The sequence below is a fragment of the Phyllostomus discolor genome, chromosome 8, assembly GCF_004126475.2.
Source record: "Phyllostomus discolor isolate MPI-MPIP mPhyDis1 chromosome 8, mPhyDis1.pri.v3, whole genome shotgun sequence".
Classification (NCBI taxonomy): Eukaryota; Metazoa; Chordata; class Mammalia; order Chiroptera; family Phyllostomidae; genus Phyllostomus; species Phyllostomus discolor.
Window position 1 is genome coordinate 13,457,523 of NC_040910.2, and position 25,824 is coordinate 13,483,346.

The following is a 25,824-nucleotide window of genomic DNA, read 5'->3' on the forward strand; positions in this document are numbered from 1 at the left end:
AGTTATGGGACCAGTTGATGGTTTAGCTGACACTGGTCTCCCCAGCAATGATCTAATGCTCGTTCTTCTTCCCATGTTGCCCCCATTCAGAGGCCTCCACCATGGAATCTTAAAAATAGAGCTTTTAAGAATGGGAAGTTACGATGCTTTAATGTCTCCCGGTCATTCTTCTATCCTGTTCTTCCTCTGGAACAAACACTTTATAACTTAAAATTAGAAATGTATTTAGAGCAGGGAAATTCAAAGAAGTGATCTACCTTTGTGCTCTAAACCTGGAGGAGAAATATGAATTTTCATCTGTTAAACACAATGAGAGCAGGTAGCTTACGTCATGCAGTTGAAACCCCTATAGGTGTTATAATCTTTCTTTAGTATAAAGTGAGAGTGAAGAAAATGGGACAGACTGAGTTCAAACCCAGCCTCCCTCACTCTCCAGAGGTAAGACGTCACACAACATTTTTAGCCTTTCCTGTGCCTCTGTTTCTGATCCACTGGCGATAATACAAGTACATGTTCTAATTTCGGTTTCCCAAAAACAACCTGTGGGATCTTGTATGTAAACAGTGTACTTGGAAGCTGCCTCCTGAAGGAATGAGGCATGATAAGGATGAGACTGAGCAATGTTGGGGTAAAGTATCAAAGCTGCTTCTACAAGGGGCGGGGGAGCAGCCTGAGTCATCAGGACCTCTGGGAGGACACAGAAGAACTCTTCAGATGGCTGATGGGAAGGAGGGGAGGCTGGAGAATTAACACACCAGCTCTTGTGACCTCTGACCAAGCGTTGCCCTGAAAATATCAAATCTTCTTCACTCCTGTACACAGACTCACAGACGGATCCGGTGGCTTCCTACCGCTTTGGAGAAGGCCTGAGACAGAAAGCAGATGGACACACAGTGTGTTTGAGGTGAGACGCTCAGTGTGAGTCGGGGCTCGCACAAAACTATCTATCACCGCGGTGACTGATGAGGGTTGAGTCACTGAGGACAGTGACACAAGGCGCTAAAAGCACTGGCTCTATTATTTACCTCAAAACATTGCTGTGGAGATTTAATAAAAGCAAATTAAGTTAAAGTGGTTAGGACCAACCTAGCATTTACTAAGAGATCAATTCATTTAACTGTGATTATTATTCTTTTCATATTTATTGAGCGTCTACCAAATGCCGTGTACAATGTATCATGTGATACAAAACAAATAATAATAAATAGCACAGACTCAGCCCTCAATCTCTTCACAGTCTAACAGAGAGAGCAAAGGCTTGAGCATTTGTCAACAAGGCAACACATTTTACCATAAAAGTGCACATTGAGTCTAACTGCTCCACAAAGCAGGGAGAAATACACTCCGCCCAGAGATCTCAGCAGGCAGAAAGGTCTCACAGAGGATGTGACATTTGCACAGAATCCTGACAGGTCAGTAGGAATGGCCTCGGGCTGGGGGAGCATTTCAAGTAGTGAGAGCAACATATGCAGAAGCAGATCAAGGGTCAAGAAAACATGAGTTCTGAACGATAGCAAGGGGTTTGAGGGGGCCGGAACATGGAATCTCATGGGTGAATGTCAGGAGGCATAGCTGTATCCTGGAGAGACAAAGCATGATGGTCAAGGATAACGCATTTGCCTTAGTTTGGAACTCATTCTACAGGCAATGGGGAACCATGGAAGGATTCACATCTCAGGAACTGGTTGGAAGTGCCCAGGATGGATGGTTGGAGGAGGACAGCGCTGGGTACCGACAGGGCCAGGTGGGAGGCTACTTCATCTGATTTATCCGAGGTAAAGATGACGGAGGCCAAAGCTACTCTAGGAGAGTGGCTGGGAGGATAAAAGGAGGGGTGTATAACATGTTGGTGACTGGATACATGTGGAAATTGAGGAAAAATAATGTTTCTAAAATGACCTCCTTCTGGCTTAATTAATTAATAGTTTAGTAATGTTTGCAACCAGGACAGCAAATAAAGAAGAGACCACATCTCAGAGAAAGGGGAAAACATGAGTTCATTTTGGATCTGTTGACTCTAAGGGATCTACCAAGTTCACGCGTGTTTCCATGGTAACGTCGGCCAGAGGGACCAGCTGAAGTGAGAAGGCCAGAAAGGTCCCCGTGATGCTCTGCAGGGCACTCTGCAGTATTCCTCTGGGCCCCAAGCTGAAGCTACACCTTCATCAGTAACCCCGGTATTTCAGTAAACTACAAGCTGCGTATGACCATTTTTTAACTCCAGTAATTGCCTATATCATCACTAGAATACACATGAAGTGCATGATGGGTGTCTTAGAACATGACGCAGATAAACGTTGTGTCCAACATTCCACCACTGACGACTTCTCACTCTTAAGATACTGTTCTCTCTAGGAGTTTTTAATTGCAAAAGTGCAAATACTTTTCGATCCACATATTGAGGCATTATTACTCATGGCAAATCTATGTTTTGCTTCATTAATCTAGTTTTTTCAAGCACTAACGGAGGAGGGGCTTTGATGTGGGAGCCGAGGAATGGGTCACTTGCAGCACAGAAGGCGGGGATGGGAGGGGAAGGGACTAATTTATCTTTGGGATCACAAGGCGTCACAAAGGGGCCCAGCCGCTGTCTGGAGGGGAGGGGGGCTTGGGTTGAGGACGGGTTCACAGAACATGGAAAACAAATCAAGTCCAACGTCACAATTTTAGCTCTTTGGGCTCCACTTGCAAAATCTGGCACAGCTGCAGTGTCAGCAAACTACAGTGGGAACGCTGCAAACAGACCGACTCATGCTTACAGGATGATAATAACAGTGTTTGCTTGCTTGTTTGTTTGTTTGTTTGTTTGTTTGTTTGTTTTTACCAACTCAGATTGTTTCTTAATCATAAGGATTTGCCAGGGAACCTGAAGTACCTCCTTGGTTGGAAGAAGCCAGCCACCTAGGTCCAATAGCACTATTCAGTTTAGAATATGAAGTTACGTAAAGTAAAATTTTATAATAAAGATGGATCTGTATTTGATCACATTAACCTATGTGAAAAGGCTGTCCTTTGTGAGGAGCCTAAGCCAGTCTCTCAGCCCGCACAGTGGGTGAACTTTCTGACAGATCATTTCTTCAGTGAATGAATAGCATTGGTTTTCCTGCCTAATAAGCTGGTACCACGAGCATCAAATCTTCATCTCCTCTATTAAGTGAAACTATTCCCACTGCCCTCCTACCATATTCTTTCATTAGGCAAGTACCTTAGGTCAGAGTTTCTTTTACCAATTATAGGCCTCATCAATTCCCCAATCTGGGTTTTAAAAGGCTCTAATAGGGATTTAAGTTCCCTATAACGAACCAGCAATTCCGTTAGGAAAAACATCAGGGAAGAAAAAGTGGTTTCAGAAACCAAGAGAAAACACACGTGCTCATCCATTCGGTGCTGCCCTGTACCAAGTCCTCTGAGAGGCAGTGAGGAGATGAACACGGGCCCCCCTTCCAAGGGGCTTCCTGCAAAGGATAAGGAAAACAGCTGTGCGGTGCACAGAGAGCTACAAGATGGCAAAAACCCTCAGCTCCGGGAGAAGGAACCGACCACCTGGAGGACCAGGAAGGGGTTGCCAGCAAGATAGCATTAGTCCATCCGTCAGTTGGCCAGTGGACACCTGTTAAGGCAGGTGCTCTGTCAGGTGTTAAGGACCACACTCTAGTTGGGATGTGGAGGAACAAGAGTGTTCTGCATCAAGGAAGGGCTCGAGAGAACATGAAATCAGGAGAGAGGGTGCCTGAGGTGCTCATTCACCAAGGTGGGCACGGGAGGCTTCTTGGAGGGCCGGGAGAAAAACACACCATGCAAAGCTCCAAACTGAAACTTGCCATGGTTGAGGGACAGGAGGGAGTCGATCTCCCTGAAGCACAGTGAACAAAGGGGATAAAGAAGAAAAGTCACAGGTTCCTTAGGGATCAGAGTCTGCGGGCCTCTGGATAACGTGGTTAGAAAATGACATTTAATCGTAAGTGGGAGCCACCGGGGAGCCATAAGAGGGAATGATGTGGCTGCTGCAGGCCACGGGCAGTTCCGTCTGGAGCCCGGGTGACAACTGGTATGAGAGCTGCAGTAACAGTAGGCCAGGGGACTGCCGAGGACCCTGTGGCTGTAGTTCAGGTACGCATGATGTTGGCAGTAATCCAGGGAAGACGTGGTGGTGATGGGGCTACAGATATGAAGATGGTGACAATGACTGAGGTTGGGGATGTGTTTGGAGGTGAGCTGGCGGGATGCATGAATGAATCTGACCTGGACTGTGAGGAAAAGGGAACTCCAGGCCCCCTCTGAGGTTTGGTCTGAGCAGCACAGGAAATGGTACTTTCACTGAGGGGACTGCTCCTGTGAGAGGGGGAGAAAAAAATGGAGAGTTTCCTGGTCATGTTGAGTTTGAGATTCTACTTGGAAATCTAGCTGGGGCGAAGCAGATAATGGGGTACATGAGGGAAGAGAGGAGAAGGGGGGAGGTTCAGGCTGGGGAGAGAAATGAGTGAGCCCTCACATAATAGATGACTCTGACACTGTCTGAACACCCTGAGATGAATCATTCCACTCACATTCATGAGGCGTCTGCAATGTGGGCAGCAGATACTTGTCTTTGTGCCAGGATAAGTAGGACGGCTGTCTTTAAGGAGATTACGACAGAGTGTGTGTGTGTGTGTGTGTGTGTGTGTGTGTGTGTGTCTGGGGCAGGCGTGAGACATAAATCAGTGAAACATGCAACAGAAGGAAATAGCTACAAAAGAGACCCAAGCAAAGCGGAGTGGGAATACAGTGAAAGATGTGATTAATTCCAACTAAACCATCTGTTTTCAGAGGCTATGCCATTCTGGATGACTCTTAAATCATGTGTTGATACTCACAGGTGGATGAAGAGGCAAAGGGTCTAAGGTCAAGTGTGCGCAATAGCAGGGAGGGGCAAAAGCAAACACAAAACACCTTCGCAGAGCAGGAAGGGATGAACAAATAGACACGACACCGTCCCCAGCAGGAAAGGAGCGCAAGGCCTACGTAAGGAGAACTATGTGTACACAAATAATAAAAGGGGACAAACAAGGGGGTCAGAGAAGTGTGCGGATGAACTCTGAGAGCCAACTGACACCACGGAAGCTGATGCTTCAAAGACCCAGTCCAGCAATATAATTGCTCGTAGGGCCCCAATCCAGGGGATGGACACTCTTAGAAATAGGTGCTGTAGAGTGAACTAAGGGCCTCCTCCCAGACCAGACACAAGAAAGAGACGAACCGGACACACTAGGCTATTACACCTGCACATTCTCAATAAGAAACAGATCTGTGCTACCTCTTGCCCTTTGTCATGCACCATAACATTAATTTGACTATAACGAATATCAGCAAGGAAATCAGAACAATAGCGTGATTTGACGGTAGACATCAAATCCAAAGGTCAGGGCTTTCTACTAAAAAATCACCTTATTTGCATCTACTATTGCATGCAAACCATCGCTGAGGGCCACAGAGCCTACACATGACAGGCTGTCTACTCACCATGTACTCATACACCTGTACTGCAAGGTGGCAGAACGCTCTAACGGACTACATGTTGTTTAGTATTAAAAATCCCATCAGCTACACACATGTATGCCCGCAAGCATGCACTGTTACTCTCACTATATTAGATATACTGAGATACTTCATCATCTGAGATCTACTGACTAAACTATGTTTTTACAGGAAGAGCTGAAATTTGCCTGAGCTCTGATGTTTATACACTTGCTGGGCAGCAGACACGACAGAAGATACCCCCGTTTCGTATTCATTTCCAGATTCCTGAGGTTCCATCATCCTTAGAGCATCACAGAGCAGAGATGTGTGAAGAGGAAACACATGGGCAAGAAAATACTATTTTGCCAGTGGTGGCAGGAGGGCAGGCATCCAAATGTCTGCTTGTGCTACTTCCCCAGAAACCGAAATTGATCTCGGTTTCCAGAGGGTGAGAGGCATCTGGTCCTACGGATAACAGTCGTGGGTGCCTGCCCTGCAGAAGTTAATCCCACCCGCTGGGGTTGGCCTCACGCATCACGATACCAGACAGTATTTAAAACTGAGCTGATAATAGCTAGAAGAAAACCTGTGTGCGTTTTGGTGCATGTCTTCATTTTGGGTTTTTTTTAACGTTTTTAGTGTTTTGTGCTTTCTTTTTTACAAAGAGAGAAGAGTGCATGTGCACAGATACAATCTCAGAGGCTTTTCTTAAACCCATTCCTCACGGTGCTCGACAATCACTTCCCCCTTCCTGTCTGGAGTGTGTAATCCCAAGACGGTCAGAGAGAAACTCACCATCTGGACATCGTAAGAAAACAACCAGCTTCTGAGGCCTGCCTGCAGCCACCTGAACCTACACCTGAACCAACCTGTCGTCACTGCGTGCGAGATGAAGACGCCTCCCAGTTCATTCTCACCCCACTGTTCTTCACGGTGGCATTCCTTTAGCCTCTACGTGAAGGTCAGTGAGCAGTGCTCTGACCCCCCGCCCCAAGGGCAGGTTAGTCATATCTGGGGACTTTGAATAATCACGAAATTCTTCTTTTAATCTGAGTTGAAATCTGCTGCAGTGTAACTTGATCAGTTTGTTCGTGCTCGGCCACTGGGGACCACACTGGGCAGGATGCCTTTGAACTACTTGAGGGCAGGGATTGTAAGTACTCTAGTTACAACCTCTCCATAAGTGTGTATTCAATGATAAGTCCCTCATAACCACCACATTTTGCCATGCATAATGCACAATTTTTGCCCACATTTTTTTAGGGAAAAGTAAGGACATGCCTTATACATGGGTATAATGATTGCATGCTACAGGCATAATAATCCCATGTACAACATACACAGAAACATGGGTGCACATTACACACAGCAGAATACAGTACCCTTTATTTTTAATTAACCATTTCATCTATAACCTGGTTGCCAGTCACTCACAAATTTTGCCTTCTGCATTTTCTGTTTGTCTTTTTTAAAAAATAAACCCTTTATCTTACGTATCTGAGACTTGCAAACATAATGGTTTCTCCCCATTAGCAATAATGTTAACGATAGGGTTTTGCAGGTGTTCTTTATCAAGCGGAGCAAGTTCTCCCATTCGTAGTTTGGTTACAGTCTTTATCATCAATGAGTAGTGAATTTTGCCAAATGCTTTTCCTGCATCAGTTGATATGGGCCTACAATTTTTCTTCTTCAGCCTGTTGATGTGGTAGCTCCTGGTCTTTTAAACCGATGGTAACTCTTGTCCCTCCACACAGTGAATGATGTTAATATTACCTGGTCTACTAATATAAATAAAACATGTATTAACTTTCTAATTGGATTAGAAATTTTGTTTGATATCAACATAAGCCCCATGCTTATTTTCCCTCATGAATTATTCTTAATTTAGATATCTTCCATTACATTCCCAGAGTTGAGCTTTTATTCCTCACTATGTTACATTTATTATTAATTTTACTGTATATTCATTCAACAAGTATTTATTGAGTGCGTTCTGTGTGCCATTCAATTCTAAGGTGCTGGGAATTAAGCAAAATGGGCAATATCCTGGCTCTGGTGGAGCATGCATTCTGGTGGAGGGGACAAAGCACAAATAAATTGATCACAACATACAACCAATGCTAATAAGTACCATGGAAAAACAGAGCAAGGTCTGGCAATAAATAGGGGTAAGAGAGGTCACTGAGCATGGTTGAGGGGGGGCTCTCCCGTTTAATATGATACTTGAAGGATGAGAATTCAGTGTATTGAGATTTTTCCTTTGAATCCTGCCATCCAGCGTGTTTTCTCATTCCTTCACAGCTCTGTATTATTAAAAACAATTAACAGGGCAAGACCAAGAACCAAGCTTATTTGCTTAGAACTGTGTAGCTTCATCTAAGAGGGAACTACATTTCCCAGAATTCCTTTCTCTGATGGCTCTGAGCTAAGGCTGGTCAGAAGAAAAATTGAGGCAAGACTGAAAGGCATCAAGAAACAGCAGCCATGTTTACGCTGCAGAGGTTGGCATTGGGCCACGTGCTTCCAAGCGACTACACACAGATCAGTGGTGACTCTGCGGCTGACCTCTATGGCGCGTGGCACCTGGAAGAGCCACACTCCTTCAGCGTCTCCAGTGCCCACGTGAGGTGCAGCTTTGGGCCTCAGCTTCTCCTGCCAGATACTTGCGCGCCATCGGAACTGGACCCTTGGAGGCTGAAGCAGGATCCCGACCATCCTCGTTCCAGTTTGTCCCTGCGACCCCCCCTCACATCCTCCTCTCCCTGTGGGTGTTCTGCGGAGCTGACTTCAGCCCCAGCAAAAGCAGCAGCCTTACATAAACGCTTTAACCAGCCCCCACAATTACACAATCAGTCCCCTATTTCCTATTACTCCTGGGGGCTCCACTTTACAACTGAACCCTGATTGATGTAGGGACCCACCATCAACGCCTTTCCTCTCACTACTTGTGATTCAACTTGGAGGGGATCACCATTCGACCAACCATGCATTCATTTGGCCGTGCTGTTATCAATCACATTTCTGCATGTGGCCCGCAAGAATGTCATTAGAAGACATGGAAATACCTAAAATCAAGACCATCATACATACAGTTTTACCTGGGCCTCTCTGTCTTAGAAACACATTCTAAGAAAAAAAATAAAGTTAATTTAGTTAATTTGGCATGATTTCTGGTGATCGTCATTTTCTTTCTAAGAGGTGACAGGTCACCTGTTTAGCAATTCCTTCCAGAGTCTTGTAGGAAATTGCTGTCAGACTCACTACCCAGTAATGTTGAGAATTTATCTTTTTGTTTCTTTGAAAAGTAAGGCACCTCTCCGGTTCCCTGTGATTCTTCAGAGATTACTGTCAGAGCTTCTCTAATCACGGCTATAAATTTTTTCTGTGCCCCAAGGATATAATTTGTCTGACCCTGGAGACTTGTATTAATTTAAAGCGGTCTGACGTGCTCTTGCTGTTTTTTGTCAAGATTCTTACCAGCCGTGGGCTAAGGTCTATTACCCACTTGCTCGAGCCATAAAAATAAATAAATAAGTTTGGTGCAGGCCCTGGAAGAAGCAACACTGCTTGGTATGTGGTATATTGTCGTGCTTCTCAAACACTAGTGGGCTTATAAGTTACCCAGGATCTCGCTACAATGCAGGATTGTCTTCAGAAGGTGTGGGTGGGGCATGAGACTCTGCATTTTAACACGCTCCCTGAGGTGGTGCAGCTGCGGGCCCCTGGACCACTCGTTGACTAGTGAAAATACAGTGAGAAGCAGAGGCAGTTTTCTTGGGGAGCTAATGAAGCTTGAAGGCCATCGTTTGGTCCTTGAAGTTGCCAGGAGCCACAGAATACTCTAGCTGAAGGAGAGGAAATGAGGCTGCATCTAGAAAGCATTTCTATAGAGAAGTGTTTCTGGCAAAGTACTTAGAGGTCTCAGAAGAAAAGAGACCTGGATCTCTGAGGTGTGAGGGATGTGCTGTAACTTCTCTCATTCTAAATATTCAATGTGCGTCTAATGTTATAAATTATTATCTTGTATTGTCTTAATTCAAAGTGGGCCCCCCAAAATGCATACATGTCATAGCCAGTAGACCTGAATATATCCCAGGGAAGAGAAGTAAGTTCAAAGCCAACCAAACCAGATCTGCCAGTTAAGAGTGAGCTGGGGCAGACAGATTCTGGCCTGGGATTGGGGATGATCATGCACAATGACTGGAACTCAGTTTGAAGCTACTTTTAACCTGACTTATTCCTAAAGTATCAAAAAGCAGTGCAAAACATTGCTAGAAGTAATGAGATGGGGGATGAATGTCTACATTGCTTTCCTTATAGCCTGGTGGGCGTGCACTTAAAGCTTGGTGGCCTAGAAATCTGAGTGAAGCCAGAGGCCCACCTGGGCAGTGTTCTACAGCTGTGGACTTTTATATTGGGTGGGCAGACCCTACGATGACCCCAAATATTCCTCAGTTCCTCATGTTAAGGTCTTTGTGTAAATTGCTCCCCTTGTAACTTGCTTCTAGTCAATGGAATATGGCAAAGGTAACAGAATGCACTCCTGGGACTACAGTGATTACAGACAAACTCCCCCACTGGCCTTGAAGAAGAAGCCACATACGAACTGCCTACAGAGAGAGCCACATGTCACGGAATAGTGGGGCCTCTTGGAGGCCAAGTGTAGTAGTCTAGCCTCTAGGGCCTCAGTTCTACAACCCCGAGGAACGGAATTCTGCCAGCAACCACATGAGCTCAGAAGAGAACCCTGAGGTCCAGATGGGAACGCAGCCCCGCCAACTCCTTGACTGCACCTTGGTGACGATGAGCAGAGGACCCAACCCGAGCCATGCCCAGGTTCCTGACCCACAGAAACTACGTTATAATAATATGTGTTGACTTAATGCACTAAATCGTTAGTAATTTGTTACACAGCAACAGAAAACTGATATAAAGCATCAGGCTACACTGGCACCCAAAACGAGGCAACAACACTCCTTGGGAGGGAGGCATGCCCCCCAGGCCTAACACCCTGATTCCAGAACACAAAGTCCTCACCATCCAAGCCCTAGAGCTACCTCCCTCCCCTCTCAATCTGTCTTTCTGGGCCTCGGAGTCTTCGTGTATGTCTTTAGGGCCCTCCATGGGAGACACCAGCATAGCCTACAAGAGAGCCTGGCTATGTAATTCCTGAGATTTGGTGCAAAATGAAAAGGTGGGGCTCATTTCAAACTGTTTAAAGAATTAAGGATGGTGATAGTGGAGCATTAAACCAAGCATTGGGCACATCTAAGAACAGGATCCTGTGCTTAGCTGGGTCTCACCACTACATTAGACATGCCCTGAGCAAACTGTTTCAAGTGGGCCTCAGTGTGCTCATCTGCAGAAAATGGCATGCAGTCCTGGCAGCACCTAACAGTGTGAGGTGTGTGTATGTGGAAGATTCTGGTCTAGTTTAGGGACTCCATGAATTCTCACTATTTTTTAACCTTCCTTTGGGTCTGCTTATGATTGAACCATCAGCCTCAAACACACACACATACATCCTTCTTACTGTTTTTTTTTCTCTCTCTCTAAACACAGGGAATGTAGTAACTTTAGTTCTGCAAAGACACACTGGTCACAGGTAAAACCAACAGCCAATGATTTCTTCTGAGACTCGTTACTTGTTCTCAGATCTTTCTTCCTGCTTTATCATTTTTAAAAATTGGCAAGATACATAAAGACCTAGAGCACAGATTTGGAAACATGAACATTTTTAAAAATAGATCTTTGTCATCTCACTACCCTACTCTGACACTTCAGTAGTTAGAGAGCCTGCTCCCATCTAGGGTTCCCCAGCAATACGGTGCCCTCTGCCCCGTGTTAGAGACCTCACAATGGAGATTCTCAGTTGGGTTAAGCATCGGGGTGGAAGCAGGAGCTGTAAGAATTCAGGCAGGTAGGTAGACCGAAAAAGACTCTGGTGATTCTGACAAGGCAAGTATAAAACTCATCACCATCACTTGGTTCAGAATCTTATTTTAGAGAAAATTTCCATACCGTTTGCCTTCTAGGGATGGACAGGGTTATGCTTTTTTTGTATCATTTTTTATGAGTCTGCAGCTTTTCACAAATTGCAATTCTCTGACCTCTCCATCATGCAAATTTTCCTTCAGGCAACATATGACTTTAATATTGGATGAGAGATCTTTTCACACACACGGAAAGATGATGGAAGGCCTGAATTCAGAGCATTCACGCTTGCTCTCCCCCATGAGTGTGAGAACTAGTGCAGCCCCGGAGGAGTAAGCTGAATTGCCAACTTATTTTAGGTTATGTGAACAGGAAAGGTAACTTTCTATGTGCATAAGCAGAGTTAACATGCCCGATTTCCTGGTGACCACTGCAACAGCCCAGCCCTCCTCAGTCACTAACAGAATCACAGCCAACTGTCCCTGGCATCTTAAGATGAAATCCAGAATTCTTTCCCTGAGACAATTTTATTAATGCCACTTATCAAAATTGACATTATTGAAATTATAACTTAGATTTATTATAATGTGTTCAGTGGTATTTTGTGGGCTAACCTAGCACTACACATTGGAAAGTGTTTAATTTTTGTGAGGTCCCAAGCAAGTCGTTTACGAACAAACTTTTGGAATATGAATTCCACCTCATTTGGGGTCTACGTGAATCTGTAACATTTAAAAACACCAAGAATACAGACCAAAGAAGGTTGCAAAATAAGAAAATGGTGCCTTAGCGATATGTTTACTATCATAGCAGGAAACTTTTCTTTCTATTCTTATGCATCTGTGATTCCCAGCGATTACTATTATCATTTTGCACCAATACATCACACCAAGGTCAGTATCGGTATGTCATCCCTCCCCCTTTTCCTATGTTCCGTGTCCACAGAATAAAAAGTGGTGGCTGAAACCACAAGAGGTGGCTCCGTGTTCCATCTAAGAGATGAGGAGGCTATAGTTGGCTTGTGAAGAATCAAAGTAGACTTTGACTATAATGAGGTAAAAATGAAAAAACAAAGGAAAAGAAGGAAAGAAAGGTCTTGGCCAGGTGGCTCAGCGGGTGGAGCGAAGTCCATACATCAGAAGGTTGTGGGTTCGGTCCCTGGTCAGGGAACAAAACCTGGTTGGGGTGCATATGGCAACGGACCGATGTGTTCCTCTTTCTTCCTTCCCCTGTCTCTAAAATTAATAAACATATCCTTGGATGAGGATTTTTTTAATTTAAAGAAAGAAAGCAGAAAGTCTAAAAAGAAAGGTAAAACACCACTAAAACTATATGGTGCCATGGGTCCCGGGGGAAGAGAGCACCCATGGGAGCAAAGCAGAGGAGACGGGACCTGGGGGAGCAGAGCCAGACGCGCAGCCGGCAGCAGGTGCCCACTGCTCGCGGTGCTCCTCAGACAGAGCAGCTCCTGTTTATTAAATAAGACTCTTCATCTTTAGAGTCACAGCAGAGGAAGAAAGAAGAGGACAACTTCTGGCACCTCAGTGACAGCTTAAATAAGTTCGGGTTCAATTTAGAGAGAATTACATCTTTTCTCTAAGTGAACATTATTTTCACAGTTTATTAATGTCAATTCCACAGAGCTAAGTGTCTGCATCTTCTCATATGACAAAATCCAGTGCGGTTTCTCATCCTTGACCCTCAACGAAATTCCAGAAGAGTGATGATGACAGTTTCGAGGAAGGCTGAATATCAGGGGGAATTGAGAGACGGAGGTGGATCAGATACATTTTCGGGGTAAAATCAATGGGACATACACCAAACAGAAAATGGTGATGAAAATAGGGCCAAAAAGCAAAGTTACATTTGACTCGATATATGCTGAGGGCACATACATACATTTAGCACTAAGGAATTAAGGCACTGATAAGCTCAAAAAACAATTTTCCACTTAAACCCAAATTCGATTCTGTCTAGACTGAATCTGATCCTAATGTACTTCTCATAAAGGTGCCAGAAGCTGGACGACGGCTTCTTTTTTGGTTGTGAATATAAAATTAATGAGACTAGAGAGGGTGCCTATGAGCTCGTTTATCTCAAGACCTTAGAGGATTTAGAGAAATCAATCTCATAATTCTCGCTGAATTTGTGAGCTAAAAAGTGCTTTTAAAAATGCACAGTATCATTGCCGTGGTTCTTATGTGCATGTGAGGCAGTCTTAAAACTTGGCAGGTTTTCTTTTTTTATTGAATTTATTGGGGTGACACTGGTTAAGAAAATTATACAGTTTTCAGGTGCTTAATTCTATAACACGTCATCTGTATACTGTACTGTGTGTGCATCACCCATTCAAGGCTCTGTCCATCACCATTTATGCCCCACCCCCTCCTCCCCCTCCCCCCCCACAGGGCAGATTTTCAACAAGACAGTGGTGGGACTGGGTATTGGTGTAAGAGGGGCTGTTAGGGAAGCAGCAGGCGTTGAGGCTGTGTTTTCAGAGATTATCCTACAAGGGTGACTAGGTCAGCACTTCTGCCTCCAATCGTGAAAAAACGACCTGCACTCCGCCTGTCCCTCACGCGTCCCCTGCCGCAGAGGAGCCGTCCTGCTGCTGCTGATCCTATTCCCACGGGTAGGCGGGCCTCCTCACCACTGGTCGTCCTGCTGCGAACAGACCCTCGCTCTGCGTAGCTATGATCGGAGGCCACACCTCTCAGTCATCAGGTGAAGAAATCTGTACAGCCAGGGTCGTTCAACACGGACTGAGTCATCTTCCAAGACAGTGGTTTTCCTGCCTCCAGAAACACCCAGGATAAGATGCAAATAGGTAGTGCATGGCCGTGGTTAGATTAGATAAACACTTCCCATTTATGAGTTAATTACATTTGAGACGCATAAAGCAAATCAAAGATGAAAAAATCAGGTTGGATGGAAGACTTTGCAAAGGAGAAAAGATTCCATAGGTTCGGTGAGAATGAATCTTTATAAATTAGGATGTAAGTCTTCATTTAAGGTGCGTACCATGCACACCACAACTTTAAATGTAACAAATGGAACAATAAAAGAAAAGAAAACATCATGAAAATGGACTTTCCATGAGAAAATAAGCATTCACAATAAGAATTTAATATTGTTCTTTAAAGAAGTACTAAAGGAAGACCATACTTTACTTGCAAGTCAGTTTCAGCTGGAATGACATGTTTCTTCTCTTTGTCTTGCTAACCATTTTTAAAGCAACGGTATTTTAAATGAAGCTGGATATCCTCCATACGAGTAACATTCATGTCAGAGGGGGGACTGAAGCACCATGGAGAGACCATTTTCACTGACCCGGCTTCCTCTCCCCTATTCCCAGCTTTTCATTTCCAGTTTCATTTATTATGCCTCCCTTGTGGAAGTTTAATTTTTAGACACCATATTTTGCTACATTGGGATTATGATAAACAGAAATTTAGAATCCTCTGTATACTCTGAAAAACATGAAAGTAATAGAAAATATGCATTAGCAAGACTAGAAAGTGTAGCAAGTCACTGGCTTCCTCCCGAGCTTCCCTACCGTTTTCTCACTGAGGAGGTGGGCTCAGCACCGGCCCCTGAAGGTCTGGTTGGCAAAGAGTCAATGCGGAGTGCGGAGAGAGGAAGGGCATGATTGACAGCTGGACAAGGAGTATCATTGGACTATAAAGAATAAGGGGTAAGCCCTGGCTGGCGTAGCTCAGTGGATTGAGTGTGGGCTGCGAACCAAAGCATCGCAGGTTCAATTCCCAGTCAGGGCACATGCCTGGGTTGCAGGCCAAGGCCCCCAGCAACCGCACATTGGTGTTTCCTCTCTCTCTTTCTCCCTCCCTTCCCTCTCTAAAAATAAATAAATAAAATCTTTTAAAAAAAGAATAAGGGATAAATTGTTTTCTAAAAAAATAAGATTTTTTAAGATTTTAAGGCTACAAGGAATGCCAGAAACTTTGGTTTTACTTCCTGTATCTAAACAGCTAAGGAGTCGTGATACATAGGCTTAGAGCAAGAGAAAGCTTTAAAAACTAAAGATCAGCACCTATTCTTAGACCAGTTGGAGAAATGAGGTTGCAGGGCAAGTCACCACCCCGGAGTCTGCAAATGCAGAAAACCACAGCCAAGGACAGCCTACCTGGAGCAAAGCTGTGGGAGCCATAAACTGCTAAAAACACCCTAAGTGCACACACGAAGTGAAAGGTGCCGCCTGAAAAGGTTACATACTATGTGATTTCAATCATTTGATATTCTGGAAAAGGCAATACTAGAGATACTTTTAAAAATGAGTGGTTGTCAGGAGTTTGGAAGGGGACAGACGGGGACAAATAGGTAAAGCACATATGACTTTTAGGGTGATTGAACTATTCTGTATATTACTATAATAGTGGTTTATGACCTTACACATTTTCTAAAACCCATAAAACACAAAACAAATTTTTGAAAAAGAATCTATCATCAAACCACTTATTAATAGTGCTGTCACTTACCATTTAATCATTAAATAATATATTTCACATTTGTTCACTATGTATCCACACATACATTTCTGTTCCTATTGTATCAGCTTCATTCATAACCTGAACAACACCTTGACCCATCAGTATTATTTATTCATGGACGCAGAACATAAATATTTCACTGCCAAAATACGAGTAGTAATCTACTGAGATTAACCTTTCAGTTATGGGGCGACAGCTAATACGCACAACCGTGTTTTCAGCACTGTACCGTGGCTTCACAGAGTGAGCACAACTAACACGGACTGGAAGCACAAAGGGCTCTCCCCAGTACTCTCGCTCTGCTCGCGGTGTGCAGCTGACCAGCCACCTCGTAAGCTCTGCACTCGCACTGCAGGTGTGCTCGTGTGTGATTCTGCCACCAACACTGTGATCCCACAGTCACTATGGGAAGTGTCTAAGCCAAATCTTCTTGCTATCATTTGTGTCCTGTACATACACCCGACCCCCATTTCTCATGGCCCACAAGGAAAAAATATGCCTTCCATGCAAATTGTCACTCAACAGAGATACATTAGTCTAACGGTATTTTTTCCTGCTTTTACTAATTTTACAGACCCAGACAGAAGACAGTTCTTTTCTAGGAATTTAAAAGTTGACAGTATTATATAAGTACCAGTCTACAATGCTGACATTTTTCTGCACTGCTTGTTAAAATACTAATTCAACTGTTGAATTCTACATGTATCTCCTTATCAGGAGTCACCTAGCAACGCCGCCATGGAGAAGTGGCGGTGGAGGGTGGGACTGGGACCCGGTGCAGTGTGGGTGAATATGTGTCCCTGATAGCCACTGGCACGGCTGCCTCGTGCACCGCGGGGTGGCAGGACAGTGCAGTCACGGGCAATGGCTGTCACCACCTCAGAGCCGAACAACACAGACAGGGTGGGGGAGTGGACGGCGGGGCAGGCAGCCCCAGGGGAGAGGTTGTGGGCAGAGTGCTGACCCCGAGGCTCCCTGGTCCAGGCCCTGCGGGAATCACTGACAGCCACGAGCGTATCCTGCCCTGAACCAAGGCCATGGTGCCTGCTGCCCTCCCGCTGTGTGGCAGAGCTGGCGAGGGGGCCCTGGATAGGGAGAGGTCACTGGGAATGTCTGAGGTGATTCCCTGTGTCACCACTGAGAAAGGGGCATCATAGCTATCGACAGCCTCCTCCAACAAAACCTCGCATGGACACTATTTTAAAATCAACCAGTGATTTGGACGTTGTTGGGATGATTCGATGAGTTTAAATGACTTCACAACTTATCACACAAGCTGTCTCATGTGTGGTGACAAATATACACACACACTGCTTAATTCTGAGAAATAAACAACATGGATAATTAAAGGCTTAAACAATACCTAGCTGACCACAGAAGAAAAATAAAAACAATATGTTACCTCACAGGTGCCTTATTTATGCTTATTCATAGTAAAATGAGGTAGAAAAGACATCAGAACACCCAATTTTAGCAAAATCATTTGAGCAATAGAGACTTCTAGAACCCGTAGACCGTTTCCACCTTCCTCAGCCCCGTGGCCTTGGCAGGCGGCACAGGCAGAAGCTCGACAGCCCCATGTAAGCACTCGCATTAGAAGAACGCCCTTCTGGGACATCCCACCAGCCACAGAGGAAGGGTCTCACCCAGCCTTTAGATGCCGAAAATTAAAAGGCTTCCCTGGGACCGACACCAAACACACCCGCAACAGAAGGCACACCCAGGCGTTTAATGTCCCGCACCCTGCCTCAACTTCCCCTCAAGGGCGCGCGATCTAACTCCTCAAAATGCTGAAATTCCAAACCTGTCTCACTGCAGTGGGAGTTTCTTCCCCTCCGATCTGGTGCAACACACGCCTTTTTAATGACTCCAGCAAGGAGAATGAACACATGAACTGCTCACGTACCAAGACAGTAATGAGAAAAACTAATATCACAATCCCTTGAAACCTTTATCAACCCTTCGTAAACACTGTCATTTCAGAATGGAAATTAATGTCTTTTTCTGAACATTCTCACGGCAACCTGCTCTGCCATGCCTCACCTTTCCTTTGATACAAGATAAAGAAAAATGCCAACGGGGTCTTCTAGGAAAAACCTCTCCAGGCGAGTCATCACACGGGGCTACACTATCTCTGGATGAATGGGGCCCAGAGTTCACCCGGGGGGGGGGGGTCCGCTGGGTTAGTGCAGTGACTGTAACACAGTGTTTCTCTAGCAGCCGTTGTGTCACGTCTTTCCTTCACCCCCGTGTTACTAGGCGAGGTAATGGTGTTTTGTGTTACTCATTTGAGCTTTGCTCCATGCCTTGTCACTGGCAGTAAAAAGATAAAGAAATAAACAATAACACATAAAAGAAGCTGGCAGTGCTTTCTAGTTACATCGATTATAAATCCAAGCTAATAAAAAGTTTCATTTTAAAAGATTACAGTGGCAGCAGCAAAATAAATGAACACTAAGTCAGTATTTCACAATATATTGGTGCCCCATATGCAGTGAGAGCACGGAGGGACGGCAACTCTGCCTCCTATGTCTCCCGTCCTGTTATAATGCTGCGTTGTGTGTCTTTGGGCAGCATTTATATTACGGACTGCAATTCTAATACCAAATAAAACATAGTGGTAACCGCTTTAAAAATCATCATACCGATTTCTCTGTAAAGCCTAGAAAGACACTCTACTCCACGCCATCAGACTGTCTCCCAGTTGAAGTCGCTCCCCAAGAAGAAAAAGTCACCAAAGAAAATCTGAACCTTTCCCCGGTGAAGCCAGGTTGGACAGCGCTGCCCTCTCTGGCCTGAAGGGGCGCTGTGCGCCGGCCGTGGCTGGAGCAAGGGACAGCACCGCTGCCCTGGCGGAGGGCTCCCCCATCACCGTGCCAAGGACAGAAGGGGGAGAACGACAAGCAAGCAGGTTGCAGGAATAAATAAAGGCCACACATCCTCTTTCTCTGCGGAAGAGACCGCATTTTAAACACACTGGAGTCAAGCACAAGTAAACTGTCCGTGGAAGACTAGGGAATTGCGATGGGATGGGGGGGGGGGGGGGGGGGCGGGTTCCTTCCCCAACCACACCCCCAGGGTTTCCCCAACACTGAGAAGGTTAAAAAATGTCTTAAAGTATGAAGTAATTGGCAAACATATATTAACATAAACTGCAAAACATAAGTCTGTGTTTCTTGAGACCGCATAAACAGCCAGATGCTAAGACGAAAATGAAAACGAGGATAGAAAATAGCTGTCACTGTCTGGTCAAGCTACCCATGGCTGCCCTGGCCACGTAATCTGTCCTCCTCTCCGCAACTAGTTTACACGGTTACCGCAGGAAGAGAGAGAGAAATGTCATGGACTATTGTTAAAACTCCATGTGGCCGTCCGAAACACACATAGGACACAGAAGCCAATGGAGTTTCCAGTGGCCAAAGCTGGAACAATTTGAGAGACAAAATTCACAAAATAGTGTGGGATTATAATTCAAAGCATAAAGCAAATATTCATACCTTCGTACTAATATAAGTGAATAAATAAGTAAATAAATACAGAGAAGAGACAATTCTCCCATGAGGAAGGATTCCAGATAATGTATGTGGACACCCCGCCCTCAAGGAGGCGGAGCGTAGCCTCCACCCCCGGGACTCCAGGAGGGTGCGCTGCGCTGGGAGCTCCAGCCCGGGAGTACGGAGTACGGCGTGGAAAGCGTGGGTGGGAGTGGGAGTGGGGGTTGGAGTGCTCTGACTTTGCTGCAGAGCGCTCTGACAGATACCGCCTCACCCAGTGACCAGGGCTCACGCCCACGGGGACAACACGCGCACAGTGTGTGCTCCTGACACGGTGTGCTGGGAGTGGTCTAGTCTGCACCCCCCGCCCCCCCGAGAACCACAAACCCAGTCAAATCATGAGAAAATGTCAAATTCCCACAGAGCGGCATCCTACAGTGTCCTCATAGCTGTCCGGGTCATCAAAAACAGTCAGGTCCGAGAAAACCGTCATAGCCAAGAGGGGCCGCAGAGGACACGACAACTAAAATGTAATGCTGGGTAGGATCTCGGAACAGAACAAGAGCATTTGATTAAAGCTAAGAGAATCTGAGGAAAGTTTGGACTTAGTTACTAACAGTGAATCAACACTGGTCCATTAATCTTAGCCGAAGTATCATAATAATGTAAGATATTATTAAGACTGGAAACTGGGTGTGGCCCCCTGGAAATTCTGGGCTACCTCTTAATTTCTCTGTACATCCAAAAGTGTTCTAAAATAGAAAGTGTATTTTAATGATAGCTGTGCAAATACAAATCTTTTGTGCCACTCATAATTTTCAGTTTAACAACACAATTACCTTTCACGCTAGCATTGTATTAAACGTCAGCTGTGATGGAAAAATAAATGGCATCCCAAACTATGCCTTGGCAGGCATTTAGTCATCATTCAATGTTTAACTTTATAAAGACAAATGAAGTAAAAAGCTGGACAGAACATTAGCTTAATGCTATATATATTTATGTGCGTTAGCTTCATCCTCTGTGTATTTTTCTTTATTGCAAATCCGGTGTCTTGTTTGGAGACATATTTCAAAAATGTAGATGTCCTGCTTTCAAGGATAGGTGAAAACCTACTTCCCAAAACCCCTTTTTTCTCCCATAGGTAGGTATCAGTTTTCTCTTCACTTTTGTAAATTGCTGGCTTTGTACCCGAAACACGATGCTTTTTTTTTTCCCCTTCACAGTAGATCTTGTCCCCTTACTGTGTAAAGAAAGGAAAGTTCTACTTTCTATTGTGAAGTCAGAATGCTAAATTTGTGTCACCGTCACTGTTTCTATGGCAACAGCCCGACGGCAGAAAAGGGATCAGGACCACTCCAGGACAGAAGGAAACACGCATCTCCTGCCTCTGCTCGCGGTGGGAGCTCTCGGGGAGGCACCGCTTCCCCTGCACCCCTGGCCAAGTCCTTAGCCGCAGGTACCTTTTGGAGCTTCATTTGTTGCTCTCGACTCTTAGGGCTGTCACCTTTCAGCAAGAAAGATAATGCTCAGAAGAGATTACAGCGGGTTAAACTCCAAGTTCCCAATTTTTATTTCATAAGAAATTATTTCATCAGGAATGTGTCAATGATTTATTTATTTATTTATTTTTAGCCTTACCCAAGAATATTCTTTCCATTGCTTTTTTTTTTTAAAGAGAGAAGAACAGGCAGTGAAGGGGAGAAGAGAGAGGAGGAAAAACATTGATGTAAGAGAGAAGCATCAATCTATTGTGTCCTGTAAGCACCCTGACCAGGGATCGAACCCACGACCTAGGCATGTGCCCTGACCAGGAATCAAACCATGAACTTTCAGTTTACCAGACAACATGCCAACCAACCTAACCACACCAGCCAGGGCACAATGATACTTTTTAAATATGTGATTATGTGTTCATACTTTCCACACCCTTCTGTTAAATCAGCTGTTATAGGAGAAGTTAAGAGTCAGTGGAAGGAAAAGAATCTACTTAGTCATTTCCTACAGGCTTAAACTACTTTCTATCTTGAAAAGAGAGATAGTAATAATATTCCATGGTGCCTAAGTTCTTTAGAAAAAATCATATATAAAAAGATATATGCATCATATGTCTGTGTATTATATATATAGAAATGCTCCTAGGTACCATTTGAAATTGGGTTATGTCTTCCTTACAATACATTTGAGTGCTCAAAGTAAAAACCATCATTTTAGGCAACGACCATTTCTTAAACATCTACTGGGTTCCTATGTCACTGCAGACATACAGGGTCTGGCACAAAAAGCACCCCTTCTTTATTACAAAATCATTAGCACGTACTTCCGTAACATAACAATACCACCCCTCAAGCAAACCATATAACATTTAAGGTGAAATGTTCAAAATAAAACCATAAATTATTACACCCATACTATTACCCTACCAACCACACTCAGGCAGGTCTTACTTCTGCTGGACCCAGCATATAACCAGATCAGGTATAGCCATGTCTTTCAAATGTGACAGCAGAGGCAGAGATCAGACGACCCATCTATAGGTCAAGGAATGCCAAGGACGGCCAGCAACTCCCAGAAGCGGGGAGAGGGGCAAGGACGGGCCTGCCTTAGAGCCTCCAGAGAGAGACTGCCCTGCCAACACCGTGGTCTCCGACTTCCGGCCTCCAGGACTGTGCGAGGGTACACTTCCGTGGTTCTAAGTCACCAAGTTCATGGTGTTTTGTTGCAGCAGCCTGAGGAAACCAACACAGTGGGTGGGATAGATATACATTCAAACAAGAATTTCTACAAGAATCAATTCCGTGTAAATAACACCCTTTAAATACTATATGCACCAGGCCTTCCCCATCAAAACGGTTGTTCTGGCTGTAAAATTATAAGGCACAAACAATGAAGGTGGCGATCAGGGAAGAAACGGGATTTAATTATGTCCTCAGTTGTTAATGGGACTGTTCCAACACCTGGAATCGCACCCTTCATTCAGCGAGGTGGTTGATCCGTCTGATTACAGGGTCAGCGCCTTTAAGTGAGACCTCCAGCCGTGGCTAGCAAGCGACAGAAAACTAAAGAAAGGAAATTACCAGTCACAGCCCTGCTAGGCTTCCAAAACACAAGCGACCTGCCTCCTCCAAGCCCCTTTCTCCCCCTTGCCCCTCTTTGATAATTCAGCCTTTTCAGAGTCAAACTGCAGATGAAATGCTTTCCTCTTTGAACACACAGCTGCTTCAGACTTTCCGCAACCCCTTTACATTTTCATGTGTCCAATTCACCCCTGTTCCAATGGGCATGTCCAGGGAGGCGACAGGTGGACAGAATGCCTGGGCCCTTCATAGAGTGGTGACCAACAGACTGGATGTCTCACCATCGCACAGAGCCAGGAATGGAGACGCCTCTCTCACGCACCCCCCCCCCCCGCCCCGCACCCAGGGAGTCAGCCTTCCAGTAGAATTACATCCTTTTTAAGAAACATTAACATTGCCTGGGTCTCTTCTGTTATCATACTTGTGCCACTTTCTATTCCGGATGTGTTTGAGCTAAAAAAATAAACTAAAATAACATCTAAACCGACTTTATGACTGCTCTATACTGGCATGAAAAGGAAACCAAAATAACAACACAAGGACCAGGAAATGGAACCTTCTTAGATAAGCGGCTCTGGGTGGTTTTGGGGTTTCCTTCTACTAGAAATAGAAAAATAAACAGGCAGCTTTTCCATAATGGGAAAGGGAAAGGGGGCGGCAGAAAGAGAAAGAGGACTTAAGTAATAGGAAAGCAACAAGATGAGGGGGAGGAATCAAGTAGTCAAAATCATAAGAAAATGGAACTTTGACAATGTTAAAAAAAATGAGAAGACGGTAAGGAATCTGCTCCCCTTGGCATTTTGTGGAAAAGCAGGAGAAGCCCCTGGAAGTGCACAGAGCCAAGAGCCCACCCGAAGCCCCGCCCCTTGCCAGCGCTGACCCTCCTCTCTGCTCTCACACGCATTGCAAGACCGTCGCCCCTTCACTGAGCAAAGCCTGCTTTCCCAGGAATGCCAGGCCAGCTGATTCCATTATCGACATTTTTACCAAAGTAAAATTTCCATGGCTTTTCCTTGTCAGAAGCTATTTCAGGGTTTGATCTGTTTTTTTCAGACCAACTTGTAAAGGCTTGGACCCCTCGGAGTGCAGAACACAGGGTCTGGTTAGCATTTGAGTCACGCTCCAAGCAACAGGTTAAAAAACGAAGCAGACAAAGTGGGAGGTCTTAGAAGGGCAACTAGAAAATTCCAAGTGAGTCTCAGGGAGCTACGATACCAGAATTCTAAATGAACACATTCACCCACTTGATCTAAATTGACAGCCATCTTCCAATCTGGCTGAAACACCAGTGTAGTTTTTAGGCCACAAATTCCTTCTGCGTTCCTCCTCCCTCCAGCAAGGTATGCAGACAGGGCATTCCCTAAGGCCTCAATGCTGGTGAAAGTGAAATCCAAAGGTGTATTGGTAGAGGCTGTGCTAATTGATACCCGGTCGGCTTCCATCGACTGGGCCAGTGTCCGCAGGAGCCGCCTCACCACCTGCCCTTTATGCTCCACACACACACCCCGCACAAGCATGTGCACATGCGCGAACACACATTCAAACACATACAATACACACACAGCCGGCAGATAATAACTGACTGGCACCCTTGGGTAACAAGGTGTTCTGTCGTTCATGGCGCGGTTTATGCCTCCACAGTCCCTCCTTCCACCCCCACAGTGAACACACCCCCAGACAAGACTAGAATCTACCTGAAACCACATCCTGGCTGAGTCCTTCTCCCTTCCCCAGCCTGCATCACCTCTTCCCCTACAGCCTCTTCCTGCAGGGCATCCCCTCCGTAGCTGACGGCCCCCGAAGGCCTGTCTTAGGCTCCACTTCTGACACCCCGACATACAACAGTATGTGCATCCAGGTTGGGCTATTGACTCAAATTCCAAAATCTGAACAGCTTCAGTGAGATTAAGTTAGAACAAATCCTACCTGATTTGAAGGCCCCTTAACGTTAACAGATTCTAAGATTCGAGAACTAAAAAGATATGGAATGCAGAAGAAGAACCTTTCCTATTTCAGTTGACAAGCACCCCTTCCTGCTGGGACAGCACTGGGAGGGAGATGCTGGAGGCAAATGAATGTCAGGATGCACCACAACACCTTTCCCGTGGCCCCTTTTCCTCAGCCCCTTTTCCGCATGCATAGTGGTTGGGTTGCTCTTGCTGGGGGAATTGGTTTTAATCTGTTACTGTAGAAGAGTGGACTCCGAAGCTTAAAGAAAGCATTTATTTAGCCAGCTCAGAGTCCCTTTATTCTCATTCCAGCCTTTTGTTTTATGAAGCTGGCCTTGTGTGTTTGCTAAATTTTAAGAGGGCTCTATCTCATGGTTTCTATTATAACTTAATATTGGCTATACTCAGTTAAGAATTTAATCTGTCTCCTGCATTTTATTAGCAAACTGTGTGAATTATCTTCACAAGATGCAGGCTCGCTCCTGTCCGGTTGGTTATTTCTCTTAGGAATTATAAAGCCTCTTGAGAACTTGGTCAATTGCTTTTTTATTTTTAGTTTTCACTTTTTAGTAGCAGCATTATAAAATAAGCTTCAATGAAGATACAGTATTTATTACATTCTCTTGACCCTAAATTCTCTTGAGTACATTTATTTATTTGATTTAGAAAATACTTTCTCATGAAACAGATTTACATTTCAGTCAATTTTCTATTTTCACACATTATATTAAAAACTCACGCTGCCTTAATTAAAATGATACCACAATGTGGCTATACATTCTTTGGAGAGGAATGTTCTTTCTTTGTTGCTTAGTATAATCCAAGAACTTACAAATAAGCCTGATAAAAACACACATTTACTGCATTATACTATTGGCTTACCTGATTAATATTAATTTATTATTATTATTAATTTCCTTTTTCAAATTACCGTCAACTCTATCACCTTATTTAACATGGTTTTATTTTAGTTTATTCTGTGAGTTTCCAGTTATAACTACATATACAAATATTTTCCTATGTATTCAACAATCTCATTAACAAACAGGTAGAGGGATACATTTTTCCTTTTCTTAGTTTCTCAAATACGAAATGGAGACAGTAAAAATTGCCTCAGGGGATTTTGGAGAGGGCAGAGCCTGGCAGGTAGTGAGTGCTCACTGCGTGCCAGCCCGCCTGCCAGCAGTCCTGTCTGCAGGTCTACACAGACAGTGTGCGTCGGCCCCTGACCCACGAAGAAGTGAAGACACCTGGAAGTCTCACCACCTGAGCCCTGGTGAAAGGAAGCAGCACTGTTCTCCAGAAAGAAGATGAGATTCTGCTCTGAGTGACCACCAAGGCCAGGATTAGAACCCCCAGGTGGACG

General features: G+C 44.8%; 1 protein-coding gene across 1 annotated transcript in view; it reads right to left on the minus strand.

Annotated features, from left to right (window-relative positions):
• Positions 1-25,824, minus strand: part of INPP4B (inositol polyphosphate-4-phosphatase type II B) — a 517,613-nt gene that overhangs the window by 466,911 nt on the left and 24,878 nt on the right. The window lies entirely within an intron of this gene.